Source organism: Olea europaea, chromosome 16, assembly GCF_002742605.1.
Source record: "Olea europaea var. sylvestris chromosome 16, O_europaea_v1, whole genome shotgun sequence".
NCBI classification, from domain to species: Eukaryota; Viridiplantae; Streptophyta; class Magnoliopsida; order Lamiales; family Oleaceae; genus Olea; species Olea europaea.
The window spans coordinates 4164724-4182512 of NC_036252.1; positions in this window are offsets into that span (position 1 = coordinate 4164724).

Below are 17789 nucleotides of genomic sequence, written 5' to 3' on the forward strand. Positions count from 1 at the left end.
AAGGAGTTTCAGCCAAAACGAAAAACTACGCCCGAAGTTTCAAAAACATACTATGCGACCGCATAGAAGGGATCTATGTGGTCGCATAGATCAAATTTTTTTTGCTCATTGAATCCCTGAAACCTTCTATGCGACCGCATAGAAGGTTACACTATGCGGTCGCATAGAAGTAACCATCTATGTGGTTTGTGCAATTTGGTCCCTGAACTTCTTTGTTGCTTCTCTTGACTTCTTTCTTCGATTTCTTCATCTTTTCAACAATTCTTATCTTCCAATTGATGATCGACACTTTCAAATATTATGCCACTCATTCGGCACATCTTTTGAGTATTTGCACTTTAGTCCTCCAACTTTCAATTTTCTTCATTTTAGTCTATCTTCCATTCTTTCTTCCTCCACTTGTTTTGCTTTGTCATTGAGCTCATACTTGGCATGTTTTTACTCTCGTTTTGCATTTAGCTCAACTTTTCAATATTTGCACCTTTGGTCCTCGAACTATCAAATTGTTGCGTTTTGGTCCTTCTTCGGCTCTTTTCTCCTGAATTCCACAATTTTCATTGAATCACCTACAATGCATGAATTTAATTGGATTAAGTCACAATTCAACCATTTTATCCATGTTTAAGTCATGTTTGTGAACCAAATAAGTGTAAAAACACACTTATCACCCCCATCCAACGTCTCCAGGACATGAGGCAAGCACATGGGGAGTCCCTAAAGAGCTTCTTATCACGTTTCACCGATGAGATGACATACTGCGTACAAGTCATTGATCGAGAGGCACTATCCGCATTAAGGGGAGGTCTGAACATGAATACCTTATTCTGGAGAGATGTGCAGAATCAAGAACCCACCACCTATGACGCCCTACTCGAAATGATGAGAAGGGAGATCATCAATGAAGAATTGATTGAGCATAGGAACAGGGCAAGTAGAGGCCTCCCACCTCCTCAAAGACAGTGCGATAGAGGACGATCTCTCACCAAGCTGGAAATGAGAACTCTGGTCAAGCACTTGCCACCGCCACCCTGAATACGGTTCCCACCTTGGCATATGAGGATGTCAACCTAATTACTGACCCCCATCAGATGGGGGCCTAGGAGATACCCCGTCGGGGGAGAGGCCGAGGTCAAAGTTCTAGACCTAGAAATAGGTCAAATCCGAACCCTCCAGGATACTGTGTACACCATAGGTCCTACGGGCATGACACAGCGGATTGTAGAGACTATGCACAACGTGCCCGGTAGGAACCCGTTAGAGACGGATATGATTAGCCCCAGGCGAATAAGCCCCCGCCCAGGCACGACAACCGACGTGGGCGTGAGGAGATCGCTCCCTGTCAAAGGGATGTATCCCCGAGGCGAATGGAGCATAATGCGGAGAGGCCCAGGGAAGGGCGTGGGCACCAAAGAAATCGACAAGCTCGAGATGAAGTCCCTATTCACGAGGTGGATACCATATTTGGAGGTTCGTATGTTGGCCGTGAAACACGAAACGCCAAAAGGAACTATGATCGGGAGGCTAAACACCCCCCTTTGACAAGCTACATTGTGGGTAGCAGCTCTCGAAGAAACCAGGTTCCACCCATTGTATTTACCCAGGAAGACGCAGAGGGAGTTCATTACCCCCATTGCGATGCACTTGTGGTGAGAGCTGTCATAGCCAGGAATGGGCTCAAACGAATGTTAGTCTACAACGGCAGCTCCGTCAACATTCTATTCGGATCCGCCTTTGATAAAATGATATTGGATCATCAGCTGACGCCCACCACCAAACCATTGTACGGATTTACCGGAGATAGCATCACTTCGAGGGGAAAGATAACACTTGTGGTGGAGATGGGAGAATTCCCACGAACAACGATGAACTTCATGGAGTTCCTCATTGTCGACAGCAGGTCGGATTACCACAGAGTTTTGGGCAGGCTAGCCCTGAAGGAATTGGGAGCAGTCACCTCCATCCACCACCTATGCATGAAATTCCCGACAGAGAATGGGGTGGCAAAGGTGAAAGGCGACCAAAGAGGCTCAAGAGAGTGCTATCTAAGCTCCATCAAGAAGGTAGAGCCCCGGGACGTCCATGTAATCATAGCTGACGTGGTCATAGCCGATGTCCCAAGTAATGCTCCCACCGAACAAGAAGATGTTGATATGATCGACGCTCCACCTAATCTGAGGTGCAAGTAATTGATAAGATTGACCCCCGCATAACGGAACACGAGCCTCAGGCATCCCCAGTAGAGGAACTTGAGAGCTTCTCGGTAGACCCCCCGAGACCCATCAAAAGGTGCTGAAGGTAGGCAAATGCCTATCCAACATTCTGAAGGAAAAGATCAAGGATTTCCTGAGCTGATGTCTTTGCTTGGAGGTATGAGGACATGGTAGGCATAGACCCCAAGGTCAGCTGCCACCACCTAAAAATCGATCCTAAGGTTGCCCCACATAGACAAAAAAGGAGAGACCTCAATTCTGAGAGGTATGAGGCCCTAAAGGAAGAAGTTCAGAAGCTCATCCAAAATGGCTTCATTAGGGAGGCAACCTACCCAAAGTGGGTCTCTAACCCGGTTTTGGTAAAGAAACACAACGGCAAAGTGCATCGACTTCACCAACCTCAATAGAGCTTGCCCGAAAGACAGCTTTCCACTCCCAAGAATTGACCAACTAGTAGACTCTACTGCTGGGCACGAGTTGTTGAGTTTCATGGATGCGTACTCTGGCTACAACCAAATTCCCATGCACCCGGCTGATGAAGAGCACACCTCTTTCATCACAGACCAAGGCCTCTATTGTTATAGAATGATGCCCTTCGGGTTGAAAAATGTCGGAGCAACCTACCAAAGACTCGTAAATAAGATGTTTATGGACCTCATTGGCAAACAATGGAGGTCTACGTAGAAATTTTGGAGGCTGAGGACCACATGACGCACCTCAATAGCACTTTCCAAATCCTAAGAAGGTATAGGATGAGACTAAACCCCCTCAAGTGCGCCTTTGGGGTAGCTTCCGACAAATTCTTGGGGTACATGGTCAACCAACGAGGAATTGAGACCAACCCCGAAAAGATTGAGGCTCTATGCAAAATGAGGTCCTCCCAAAAGCCAAAGGAGGTACAAAGTCTTACCGGACGAGTGGCCGCACTTAGCCGCTTCGTTTCCAAAGCTACGGACAAATGCCTCCCATTTTTCAAGGTACTGAAGGCTGGGAAGAAATTCCAGTGGACTGAGGAATGTGAAGAGGCCTTCCAATGCCTGAAAATGCACCTGGGACAGGCCTCCCTCCTCTCCAAACCGAAGCCTGGTGATATCCTACAACTATATATGGACGTCTCTAATGAGGCTATCAGCTCGGTTCTAATACGGGAAGAAGGGTCTACCCAACTCCCCGTATACTACACAAGTAAAGCGCTCCTATCGTTGGAAACCCGTTATCCCGATATGGAGAAGCTAGCTTTGGCCTTGATCACGGCCTCTAGGAAATTGAGACCCTACTTCCAAGCTCACACCATCCATATACTGACAAACTTTTCCCTGAGGTAGGTACTCCAAAGGCCTGATGCCTCAGGAAGGTTATTGAAATGGGCAGTGAAACTAAGTGAATTTGACCTTGTGTTCAAGGCTAGGGCAGCCATAAAAGGACAAGTCTTAGTTGACTTTGTGGTTGAATTTGCCAACCTACCCGAGGTAGATGAAATCATGGAACCTGCCGAACCCCCCACGTGGGATCTCTTCGTTGATGGGTCAGCCGGGGATGTTGGCTCCGGCGCTGGGGTTGTCCTCATCAGCCCCGAAGGTCACAAACTCACCTCGGCGATAAGATTCGAATTCAAAGCTACCAATAACGCAGCAGAATATGAGGTACTTCTTGCGGGCCTCAGGCTGGCCACCAAAATGCAAGTAAAGAGGCTACTCATTAGTAGTGACTCCCAGCTGGTTGTTAGCCAGGTCAATGGTAACTTCTCAGCCAAAGACAAAACGATTGCCTCCTACCTGAAAATGGTGATGAACCTTATCCCATCCTTCGAAAAGTTTGAGTTGATCCAGATCCCCCGCATCGAAAAATGCGCATGCAGATGCACTATCGAAGCTGGCTAGCAGCGAGGACTCAGAACTACTCACAGTAGTACCTATTGAGCACCTCATCCTACCTTCGATCAAGGCCCCAACTGTAATGTGGGTCGCTAGGACTCCTACTTGGATGCAACCAATCGTAGCATACCTCAAAGACCAGGCACTGCCAACTAAAAAAAATGAGGCTTACAAGCTAAGAAGGAGGTCAGCTCACTTCCTCTTCATTGATGACGTTCTCTACAAGAGGAGCTTCTCCTTCCCACTCTTACGGTGCATCGGAGGAGAAGAGGCTACCTACATATTGAGGGAAGTCCACGAGGGTGTATGCGGCAACCACTCCAGAGGTCTATCTCTGGCACAAAAAATATTGAGGCAGGAGTACTATTGGCCCACACTAAAGCGGGATGCCCTCGAGTTTGTACGAAAATGCGATAAATGTCAGCGCTTCTCTCCGGTGTAGAGACAACCATCGCAGGAGCTGACCACCGTCTCTAGCCCCTGGCCTTTCTCAAAATGGGGTGTGGACCTCATAGGTCCCCCATCTCAAGGTAGAGGAGGGGCAAGTTTTGCAATTGTGGCTATTGATTACTTCACGAAGTGGGTCGAAGCCGAACCACTAGCAAAAATCACTGAAGCCAATACCTCCAAGTTCTTATGGAAAAATATTATTTGCTGGTTAGGAATTCCCCACTCAATTGTCTCAGACAATGGCAGACAGTTTGACAACAAGAAGGTTAGAGAATTATGCGAAGAGCTCGGCATAAATAAGCACTTCTCCACACCTCACCACCACAAGCAAATGGCCAAGTTGAGGCCATGAACAAGACAATCAAGCACGTCTTGAAAAGGAAGCTTGATGTATCAAAAGGGGCTTGGGTTGATGAGCTGTCCCAAGTCCTTTGGGCGATCCGAACCACCACCAGGACCCCAACAGGAGAAACGTCCTTCCTCATGGCATTTGGAATTGAGGCTATGAGCCCCGTGGAGGTCGGACTTCCATCCCCAAGACGTCTGCACTTCAGCAAGATAACTAACGATGAGCTTCGGAGGCTCGACCTCGACTTCATCGAAGAAAGAAGAGATGACTCCCAATTGAAGCTCGGCACATATCAGAGAAAGATGACAAGGTACTTCAACTCGAAAGTCAAGAAGAGGTCATTCCGAATCAACGACCTTGTGCTCAGGAGGGTCTTCCTGTCCTCAAAAGAACCTGGTTCCGGTTCTCTAGGCCTAAACTAGGAAGGTCCATACAAAATTAGAGAAGAAGTTCGACCTGGGACTTATTGGATTGAAGACATGAACGGCAAGGCACAACCCCGTCCATGGAACATTGAACAGCTCAGAATCTATTACCAATGAATGTACTATTTTACTGGACGACCTTTCCCAGCCTTTGTAACATTTCTATGGTTCAATAAAATTCAGTGATTAAATTAACATGTTGCACTACCTCATCACCTCGGAGGAGAGGCTCGTGTCCCACCTCTGGGCCACCTCGCTTGAACTCCGAGATTCCAGCACATGCCCCCCTTTGGCCAGACAAAACGCCAAGGGGAGAAGCCTCAACATGGCTGCACCATCCACCATATCTGGGATGCGTCATCACCTCGGAGGAGAGGCTCGTGTCCCACCTCTGGGCCACCTCGCGTGAACTCCGAGGCTCCAGCACATGCCTCCCTTTGGCCAAACAAAATGCCAAGGGGAGAAGCCTCAACATGGCTGCACCATCCACCATGTCTGGGATGCGTTGTCACCTCGGAAGAGAGGCTCGCGTCCCACCTCTGGGCCACCTCGCTTGAACTCCGAGACTCTAGCACATGCCTCCCTTTGGCCAGACAAAATGCCAAGGGAAGAAGCCTCAACATGGTTGCACCATCCACCATGTTTGGGATGCGTCGTCACCTCGGAGGAGAGGCTCACATCCCACCTCCGAGCCACCTCGCTTGAACTCCGAGGCTCTAGCACATGCCTCCCTTTGGCCAGACAAAATGCTAAGAGGAGGAGCCTCAACATGGCTGTACCGTCCACCATGTCTGGGATGCGTCTTCACCTCGGAGAGAGGGTCGCCTTCTCCACCTCGCTTGAACTCCGAAGCGCTAACACAGGCTGAACGCCAATGAGAAGCCACCTCACGCGCAATTGAGGCTCACTTAAGTTTAAGGCTCATACAGTTATTATGCTTAAGTAAAGTTCATTAGCTAAAGTCTGAGGTTTGTACAGTCGTCCAATCCAGTTGTTTAAAGTAATTGAAGTTAAGGTACCAAGTTAGAGTTATTTAGTTGGTGCTTCTGTCAACCTTTAAGTTCATATGCTTAAATGAGGCGCGTACACTTTGATAAAGAAACAACAATGAATGAAATAGTCATTATATTGATCTTCAAAAAGGATTACAAAAGTGGGCCTTAGGCCATTACATTCGAAAAAACTGAAAAGAAAACTAATCTAAGCTTGGGTAGATGGAGAAGGAGCTTCTGTGCTTTGGGCTTCGGCATCTTGAGCATCGGCATTTGTCTCCCCTACCTCAGCTGCCTCATTACCCTGTACTTTCTCAGCCGGGGTCTGAGGTACCTCATCCACGAATTCAGACCTGAGTTGAGTCAGATCCAAACTCAGATATAGTTCCTCTGCCCGCTTCATCACCTCAACGTAGGCAAAGTTTCTCCAGTAAGCACTGAAACTCTTATACTCCTCTGTGTTATGGAAGTTCGCAACATACTCTCGCACCGCCTCTTCCCTCGCCTATTGAGCCTCCTCTCTGGCATGGGATGCATCATCCACATACCACTTGACTTGAGTTTCCAAGAAATGGTAAGCTTCTTGGGCACTCGTCAAAGAGAGATTTGCCTTCTCCAGGGCCTTGGCGGTTACCTTCTGGTGCTCATTGGAGACCTCCACCTTCTTTGTAAGAGAAGCCACCTCGCACTATGACTCATGGACCTCCTTCTTCGAGGCCTCAATCTGGGCCAAGGCAGACTCAAGCTTGGCCATTTCTTCAAGTTTTTGGGCCCTGGCTTCTTCCGTCTCGGCCCTAACTGCCTTCAACTCCTCTACAAGGGAGGCCATCTTTTCCTCCGAAGACTGGGTCCTTGTTTGAAAATCACTCAAGGCCTCCCTACATTCAAGAGCGAGGCCAAAAGTTCTGACGCTTTGGCTCACCAACGCCCTCGTCAGGTCGATGGCATCGTAGGAGGAAGCATGCAGCTGCTACCTGTCCGTCCAGGACCGGTAAAAATTCTCCGTGGCGCTTCGGACCTGCTGGGGAAGAGCCTCCACCAGGGCCAGGGCTAAGGTCTCCTCCCTTCCAGTTAGGAAGCTTGGAGACTTCCCCTTCTCCCGAACAGGCTTTTGTTTAGCTGCCTCCTCCTCGACAGCCCTCCTCAGCCTCAGCCTCAGCCTCAGCCTCAGCCTCAGCCTCTCTAACCATTTCTAACTTGATGGCTTTGGAGGCAGATGCGAGCAGCTTTGGCTCGCCTGTTGATTTGGCCTCGTGGGACACTGATGTCCAAAATTTCCCGGATGAGCTAGTAACGTGCACCACCTTCCTCCTCTTCGCCTCCTCTGGGACCTTCTCTTTCTCCCAAGGCTCTTTTGGCCTCTCCTGCCTCTGGGAAGCTCCTTCTTCGGAAGCCTTTGAAGTACTGTCCTTGGAAAGGCGTTCCACCCTGCCTCGGACCTCCTTGGCCCCACTAGACCCCGGCTTCAAGGCCCTTGCCTTGACAGTGGTGGTGGCCTGTAGAATTGTAGCCATGTTTGGAGCTGGGTACTCCTTCCTCTTGAATTTATCTGCAGAAGAACGTCAAGTCAGCACATCAGTATCCAATCAAAAGGACAAGGAAATTTAGAACTATGGGAGCCTCGTACCTCTGGATGCCATTAGTCCAAAATCTAGGAAGTAGCGACTCCTGTCAATCAGATGGTCAAAGTGACGGAGCTTCAGAGGCCTCTTGTAGATGTTCTCTATCACCTCGAACTCTTCTTGGCTAAGCTCAAACCTCGTATTACAATCTGCAATGGAAGCCCCAATGGTTAGAAATTTTCTAAAAATTTTCTAAGTGTTCAAATTCGGTACAAACAGGGGTTGGAAGACTCACGAGCTTCGTAATACTGGGTCGACACTGTTCAAGAAAGGGTCTTGTCCCCCTCCACTGCCTGCCATTTTCCCCGCACCCAGAACCAGGACTCCTTCCACCCCTTAATGAAGGAAGGCAGTCCCACCACAAAGGGTGCGTGAGCCCCCCAAGGTGTGAGGTAATACCACCTCCTGGACTCCTTCCCTATGATCCGGGGCTGAAAAAGGGTCATGAATACATGGAGAGACATGTCCTCCCCAAGTGACACCTCCTTCCTTAGGAAGTACGAGCCGACCAACTGGCTCCACCCATTTGGTAGAACCTGGATCGGCGACAACATAAAGTTCCTCAACACCGCCCTAAAGACGGGGTGCAGAGGAAGACGCATACCTACCTTAAACAGGTATTCACTGACTGCCATGCATCCAGGCCTCGGATAGCAGGCACGCTCATTTGGCTCGGGTACTAGCATTTCTATGGTGTGGGAGACACTGTATCTCTCCCTGATCTCTCCTAACCTTTTCCACGTCATACTTGAGGGCACCCTAGACGCCCTCCACTCTTCAGTATAATCTACTGGGTCCTCGTCCATAGCATAACTATCAGCTTCGGCATCCCTCCTCTGACTGACCCCATAATCTAACGACGCTACAATCACCAACTCCCTACCCGATGAGGACTCTATGTCACAGAATTAACACACAAAAGGGGTTTTTCTGCGAATAATACCTAAGGGAAGAACACTACGCGAATAGAGAATAGACTGAAAAAATCAAAGAACAGGCAGCCTTGACGCCGAAAAGTTCAAGATTTTGAGAGAGAATTAAATTGCAAGTTTTCAAAAGTCCTAAAAAATGGGATTCTCTTACCTTTTATAGAGGTCCAGGACAAACCCCAACCGTCAGATCGAATCTCAGTCAATCTGAACCCTCCTTTGAAGAATAAATCCGAGGCGTTGAATTCAAACGATTTTTCCAACCTACGTCTCAGATTCAAGCGTGCCTCCCACGCACCCCATCCAATGCGTCTGCTTTTAGAACCTCCAGCTGTCCTCATAATTGTGTTTTTAATTCGACAGCAGCAAGTGCCTTGGAAGTCGTACGGGTCAGCCGCTTTTCCTCGAAAACAAGCACAAAACATCAAATCATTGGCGCGGCTATCGACGCACGATCATTCCCATCGAAGCTCGACTTCAACTTCAGCGATCAGCCTACGAGCCTCGCGGGTTCGGTTTTCCAACCACTTCGGTTTCAACTTCAGCGATCAGCCTACGAGCCTCGCAGGTTCGATTTCCCAACCACCTCGACTTCAGCTTCAGTGATCAGCCTATGAGCCTCGCAGGTTCGGTTTTCCAACTACCTCGGCTTCCACCTCAACATAGCCTCGATCTCTTCATGCAGCACATCTCAAACTCCAACCATGACATAAATATCTATACTTGGACTTGGGGGACTATTGTTGTGTATTGTCATACTTGGCCAATCTACCTGGGCCAATGGCCCACTCAGCAGAACTATGTGGCACTTCAGTCGAGGCGGTACATATTGTCGAGGTGGGCTACGTCCGAAGCCCTTCAATCCGAGGCATGCCCCTTCATCGAGGCCTGTGATGGCAACCGAGGTCGACATGCTGAGACCTATTGCCGGACGCCATGATGCGGAGCTGGTTGAAGTTAGTTGAAGCCCTCAAGTGGAAGTATTGTATGAAATGGCAGAAGCCCTGAAGCTGATGCAGGAGCATTCGAACCACATGGGAACGTCCTCCATGATCACTTCTCCTAAGAGATCGTCTACACAAAGATCTTATTCGAATGATTGATGGAACGTTTGTCATAAGCATAAAGGTCAAGTCTTGTCACTAGCATGGATGCTCTGCACAAGCAATAAATGCGCAGCAAGCTAGCAAGTCAAGCCCCTGCCTAGGATAAGATGTTTGAATCAAAGAGATGAGGCCACGTGCCACCTCATCCAAGGTCCCCCATTTCACATGTATCACTATAAATACTTCCCTTGTGTAACATCAAAGGACTAATGCAAGAATCTATACAAAGAACTACACTTTACTCAACTCTCTCTTATTTATTTGCAATACACAAATCGAGTTTACATATATTTACATGTACATTTACGAATACCGGTTGGTAATTATTGTACAATCGGATCACGAACAACCCTCCGGATTCCAAACGTCACCGTCCCGCATCGTTGGGCTACTCCCACGACCTTTGAATCACTCGTTGTAGACTGTCCACGTGTCATAGCGTGTTGGACATTCGTCCACGTGTGTGCAGGTAGGACCGACATCTGTTGGCAACACTTTTTGGGGTCAACACATGTGGTGACTGACCATCACACCCGAGTTAGCATTTTTGGACATTTTTATAGCTTCAATATTCTCATGGTTGATTAGTTAGCCAAGGAGCATGTTGCAGTTATATTTTACAGTATGCTAATAAAAAAGTCAAGTAATGGATAGAACAAATATTTACCTTGAGAAGAAGGGCCTCGTAGGTTTTCTCTTTAATTGCCTGCTTGGCTCTTTAATCAAGTGAATGAGAAGTTAGTATATATATTGTAAGGGGAATGAACTAAATTTCAACATTAATGTTAGGAGTAAAGCCACCCTCATCACCGACAATGGTAGCATCTTGGCCATGTTTCTTCATAATAACATTATGAAGTCAACGAATATAAATACCTAATAATCCGGATTGAGAACCACAAGAAATACTCTTTAACAATAGACCCGTGAAATTTAAGAACATGTCTAACATCAAAAATAGTAAAGTGCTCACTTTCAATTCTTTAGGATGAATGGAGGATATCTAAGAATACAAAATTGATAAGTGTACTTTTTACAATTATTCGAGGTTCTAAAATATTACATTTCATTGTTTTTTGGATATAATACTACCTAACATGTGTTATATTATATTTTGTAGATAAAACTCGATTTTTGACTAAAATTTTGAGAAAATAATGCAGAAATAGTAAAAAGGGCAAAATTCGAAATTCAGGAACTAAATTTCAAACAATTCATAGATGAGACAGGTGACAAAATAAAGATCGAAGATGACAAAATTTAATTGGATACAACTGGAAGATAAATTAACAAAATTACAAGAGAAAATGGTTGAAATGAAGTAAATTGAAAGTTCAAGGACTAAAGTGCAAATGCTAAAAAGTTGTGTTGAACCTCATGATGAATATTTGAGAGTGTTAAGGGTCAATGGGATGAGGAAAAAAAGTCAAAGGGATGAAATATATTCAAAGTACTATCACATATCAACTTTTACGCGAAAAAGTTATGTTTTGAATTTTCAGTCTTAGTTGTAAACCAGTTTTTAGCATATAAAACGTTCGAATTGGAAAAATAATTCTTGAAAGAATTGTAACCCTTTGAGTTATCTTTTTAATGTACTTTGAATCAATTCAATCAGATATGAAGAGAGAAAGATATGACCAAAATATTGAAGGCTATTTGACGAAAAAAATATACTTGTGCGGCCGCATAACTTTAATTAGATACAGTTGTATCTATGCCTCTAAAGCTCTTGGGACCAGCTATGATTTCTTCTATGCGGCTATTTTTATTTGTACTATATGATCGCATAGTCATTCTTTGAGGTGAGATTTTGTTTCCTTTTTCAATTGAAATTTTACTTTGGTAACAATCATTTGGACCTTCTTTGAATACCATAATCCATCAAGAACATGGAGAGACCTACCTTGACCTAAAAATCTCTATATTTTATCTATTTGGGAGACAAAGAATAAGGTTAGATCATCAACATCAAATGAATTGTGCAAGATTTTTTGAAGATTATACATCCAAAATCAAGATTTCGTTCAAGAAAGCGGATTTCTCCACTTTCTTTCATATTTCTTTGATTCGAGCGATGTCTTTTCATTATTTCTTGTACAATTTAATAATTAGGATGACTGGCTAGATTTTTCCTTTGTATTGGATAAATGATGAACCCTGTTGTTTGTTTATTTTAATTCAAGACAATTAATTTATTAATTCTTGATTTTCTTGATTGGTTTTACATTGTTGTTGAACTATTTGATTGATTGATCACCAATTAAATAGTAAGTTGCTTGTTGTAGTACCGTAATACTCACAATAAGTTTAGGACTCGGTAAAATCAACACTTGGACAATATGTATTTGGAATAATATATATGGCATGTGAAATTATGTGTTATAAATTCTGTGAATTATGCATGTTTTCATATGAATTCGGACTAGGAATAGGATCAGGTCGTGTTCAACATACATTTAATATATCTTGAAAAAGAATATTGAAAACAAGCAGATTATCGATTATTTTGAATACAAAAACTTACTAGATTACGAATTAAGAATTGAAATAAATGGCAATAGGAGATTCAAGATTCGAATACAAATATTCACATTAGAATTGATAACTTTTTATTATTGTTTTAGAGTAGGATTAGAATAAATAATAAACATATCATAACTTTTTGATGTCACCACACTTGAATTTAATAGTAACTATTGAACTACAAATTAGATCTTATTTCTTGTGGTAACGATATTCTTAATTCACAAATTTTATTACTTATAAAATGATCCGATACGTTTGTGGGTTGCACGCGAACAAATTTTTGACGCCGTTTTCAGGGAATAACGATTTTAATTTTAGTTAGTTAGGTTTATATTAGATCTGATATTTTAATTTTCTTTATTTTTGTTTGTTTTAGGCTATTCATTTCACTACCTAATTATTTCTATTTCACTTTTTTTAGCTTGTTAATAGTTTATGCAATATTTTGAAGAAATCGAGCTCCTACCAATGGATCTCGATATTGAAAGAGCATTCAAACAACGAAGAAGAGAACAAAGAGAAACGAGGGCAATGGCTGAAAATCAGAACCAGAATTAGATTCAGGATCCAATTCAACAATCACAACCAGCTCCACAGACAGATACCTATTGCCCAAGAGTGCTGAATATTAGTGGGAGATTATGTGAATTGAGTATCTGCACCAGTGCAACTTGTAATTATCTGCCCGCCATTCATACAGGTTAACTTCTATATCTGAATAGATTTCATCAATTTCTTCTAGAATCATCATGACATCAGCTTTTGTAGGAAAAGCTATAGAGAATCCCCATAAACACATATATGCTTTTCTCATGTCGTGCAAAATTATTAGTCATGAAGGGATGTTAGCCAATGCTTTTCAGATGCGATTATTTTCTCACACTCTGAAGGATGTTGCAAGAGAGTGGGTCCACACATTACCTCTCGAGAGCATCTTGTCTTGGAATGACGTAGTGGAAAAGTTTACGATGAAATTCTTTCCATCATCTCAAGTCCATCAAATCTGAAATGAAATCCACACATTTAAGTGAAAAGACCTCAAGAACTATCCAAATGTATGGGAAATGTACAAGAACTTATTCAGAAGTGTCCCAATTTTGACATTCCTAAATAAATGCAAGTGTACCTCATTTACTACGAAATACACCGAGAATTCAAGAACATGGTAGATACTTCAACGGGTAGATCAGTAATGACGATGGATGTTGATATTGCTTACAAATTGTATGAGAGAATAGCAAAGAATTAGTGTATGTGGTTGAGCAACAAGAAAGTTTCAAGGTTGGTATGCATAATGATGATGCAGTGACAACGTTAGCAACATGATAGAAACAATAACAAAGAAACTTGACAATCTAACTCAATCTGTGAATATGATACATCAACCAATATCGACTAGTGTGTAGATTGTGGGCAGATCATTTCACTACCAGTTATCCCTTAGCATCCATTTGTAGAGATTAGCTATGCACAGAATTATCAGAGGCAGTAAAACGGACCTTACCCCAAACAACTACCATCTAGGTTTTAACAAGCATCCAAACTTCTCGTGGCGGATATTTCGGATTAGATATATTAGGTAAAGGGCAATCTACCATTAGTTTAGCAACAGCAAGAGAAGATGGCATCTTTGAAGGATCTATTTATTATATACATCACCAAGATTGAGACTGCAATGCAGAACCAAGTTCACAAAGCCCCAGATGTGGGGAGAGACTTTCAATTGAGCTAACTTGAAGAGGGGCCATGAACAAAATTGACCAGAAAAAAGACTTTATACACAACTTAACATGGGTAGAAAGGAAAAAATAAAATTTTGATAAATACGACAAATGTTGGGGAACGGGAGAGGAGGAGAGAGAGAATGAAAGAAAAAAGATCCCACCGGGTAAGACAATTCTAGGACTATATTGAAGAAAAATATCTTACAATGAGTGTTTATATTCACGAGTTATACGCAAATTTAACTTGATTATTTGCCAGATCTTACGAGTATAGAATATTTTTGATGTGTTTACTAGTGCTATTTTAAAGGTTAAGAGAGGCGACATGAAAATGGTGCTAAAGTGAACAAACAAACCAATGATGAGTTTTGGGATTACAAGTTAGTGCCCAGGTGCTATGAACTGCGAAAGAAGCAGATTTGGAAAAAGAGGCAGCACCTTAGTGCATAGGCGCTGCACTATGTTTCATGGCAACGCTTAGACTTTGCGCCGCCTATTTTAGAGTTACACAATTTTGGCAGTGGAAAGCCCATAAAAATTTCAAATTGGGAAAAAACATGAAAAGGAGTATAAATATAAGAATAGAGAACTTCAAAAAGGGATTCCACACATTGAGAGGCACAATATACAGCATTAGAATTCGAGCAAAAATCAAAAGGAAGGAAAACAAGATTTCAAAATCTAGGTTTTGGAATCAAGATTGGAGATAAGAAGAGAACTTGGTGCAAGATGCATCCCTTTTTCTACATCTCAATTCAAAATCCAATGATGTACTCAATGCAAATTTTTAGTTTTTCTTCCATTATCATGTGTAGCTAAAATTAATATTAGAGCAAAAAATGTAATCTTTTGAGACTGATAAGTGTGTTTTTACACACTTAATTAATATCTAAATATGTTATGAATTGATTAAATGAATGAAATTTTACTTATAATTATGTAATATTTGCTTTTGTAGGTCAAAAATCACTCAAAGAAAGAGAACAAGGTAAAAGGAAGTGAAAATGGACCAAAAGTGTGCAAAATTGTGAAGTTGGGGACCAAAATGCATAAGTGCCAAAAGTTCAAGGACTTGGGGTTGCAATTTTGGAGGGCATAATTGAAAGGAAAGTCAAAATCCAAGGACCAAATTGGATGAAAGAAAAGTTAAAGGACCAGCCATACATTCTTTGGGGACCAAACTAAATAGAAGGAAAAAAATATTAAGGCGCGCGCCTAAGCCCCAATGTTGGACTACTAAGAGCCACCAAAAGGCTAAGGTGCGCGACTCATTTTGTACAAGGCGTGCGTCTTAGTTTGAAAAGAAGGATCTGTGCACACATTTTAATTTCTTCAAGGCTTATTCTTGCAATTTGGCTGGGACGATTCTTACAGCTTTTAAACACCATTTTCACCCTTTCTAACCATTCTTCTTCCTATATTCTTCATCTTGGAGAGAAAACCCTAGCCTCATTCTCCTTTTTTTCTTTCGTTTCTTTTTCTTTTTCTTTTTCTTATTCTTTCTTCTTCTTCTTCTTTGTTTTCTCTTCTATTTCTTGATAATTTTTGGAGCAAAATCTAAGAGCACAAGGAGAATACGTTTGGAGGAGAAATATTTGGGGAAAAACAAGATCAAGCTATCATGAATCCAAATCCAAAAGGGTTTTATCTTCACTCTTGTATTCTCTTCAATATTGTTTCCTATTTGCAATGTATTATATGAAATATTCTCCTTTTGATCATTTGTATAATATGGGCTAAGTTATTTGTATTAAGATTTATGGTTGTAGTTCAATCTAGCCTTTGCCCTTTGATATTGATTTGCTTATTTTCATGTGTTTCTTCTATTGTATTCCATGCATTTTCATTTATATGACCAATGAATGATTATGTTTAGTGATTTGTATATCGTTCGAGAGAATATTGTGCATTTTAGACTAAATTGTAGAAATCCTAGGGTTGTGTAGGGGATAGAGATATACCCCTATCCCTAGGTGATCCATTGAGTTATTTTCACAAATATTTAATATAATTGTTTAGTTTTAATCGACATAGAGATATAGTAAATTAAATCAATCAATTAGGTTAATTTCGCTTGAGAGGGATAATTAACTAAAATTCGAAGACTAGGTCTAACATTGAAAATGAGTAATTTGTTAATTGGTTTATGAAGAAATTAATTAGGTGACGGTTAAATGAAACCATGAATCCCAACCATGTTTGCTTCCGAAAATTCCCAAGATTTTTTATTTTCTTATTTTGTAGGCTTTTAATTAATTTCCTTATTTCAAAATCATATTTTTAATTGTGTGCATTTATTTTTATTGTTAGAATTAAATTAATTAAAGTTGTATAATCTAAAGTATATATTTCTCGAGGGATCAACAACTCAGACTCAAAAAGATCACTTTATTACTTGAATGTGACCTGTGCACTTGCGGCATGTATTTTTAGCGAACAAAGACCCTTATTTCTTTTATTCAACATTCAAATTCTTTAAATGTGTATGTGTCGATTTGAAAAAATTTTGGTCAATTATTTTAATGATTTCGTGAATCTATTACGAATCGAGAAGTGAATTTTAGATTAAGACCACATATTAAAATCTAGTAAATTAATATAACGTGAAAAGATATCTATATTAATTATTGTGGTCTTAGATGAATTCTTAGAAATAATATTTTGTTTAACTAAACTTGATTCGCATAGAGATATAAAATTGAAAGAGTTAAATAGGCCCAATGAGAACTCGAGAAGGGTAAATTGAATACAATAGAAGAATTCGATCAAATATTACATTAGGTGTGAATCTTGAATTAAGATTTAAAAATGATTAATAGATAAAATTATTATGCTCAAATATCCATCCTATATTTGAATATTTAACCTATCTTTTTGTGCAATTTTATTATTTTCAAGTATTTACAACAAAACAATAATCCCAACTATTTGTTTATATTTGTCAAATAGTAGTTAGAAATATTAAATAAGGCATTAAAGTATAGTTCTCGTGGAAAACAATATTTCAGATTCAAAGGTCCATATATTACTTGTTCGATATCGTACACTTGGGATTGAAAAAAACGCAACAGTTACACAACGATTTAAGGTTCTGAGTGCCAGAATGTAATCACAAAAACATGAGAAATGACTGATAGTAGAAACAATCATTATAGTGTTGGGAATCTACTTAAACATGTGTAGCGCAAAATTAAAACAATTTTCGATTCTCACTACGAATGTCTTTGTGTTTAGATAGAAATTGTAATAAAAGTGATACATTTTCTAGATCTGCAGATCCCTTTACTTTTTCTTTGTTCTAACAACCTTGATTTGTTTTCCACAGCTGTTTAATTGTCCAGTCTCTAACAGTGATCCACACAGAGAACAAGATTGTAGGATTAGGATTTTCTTCTTGTACTAGCAGTACTAGCAAGTATAATGAATTCTCTACAGATTTTGAAAACCCTTGTCATAAGCCTGTACGAGTTTGGCCTGCCCCGTCCAATATTTAATCAACACATTTAATTAAATCAAGTCCGTGAATTAATTAATCTAATTAATTAATTCAAACCTATAAATAAGCAATCCAATTAATTA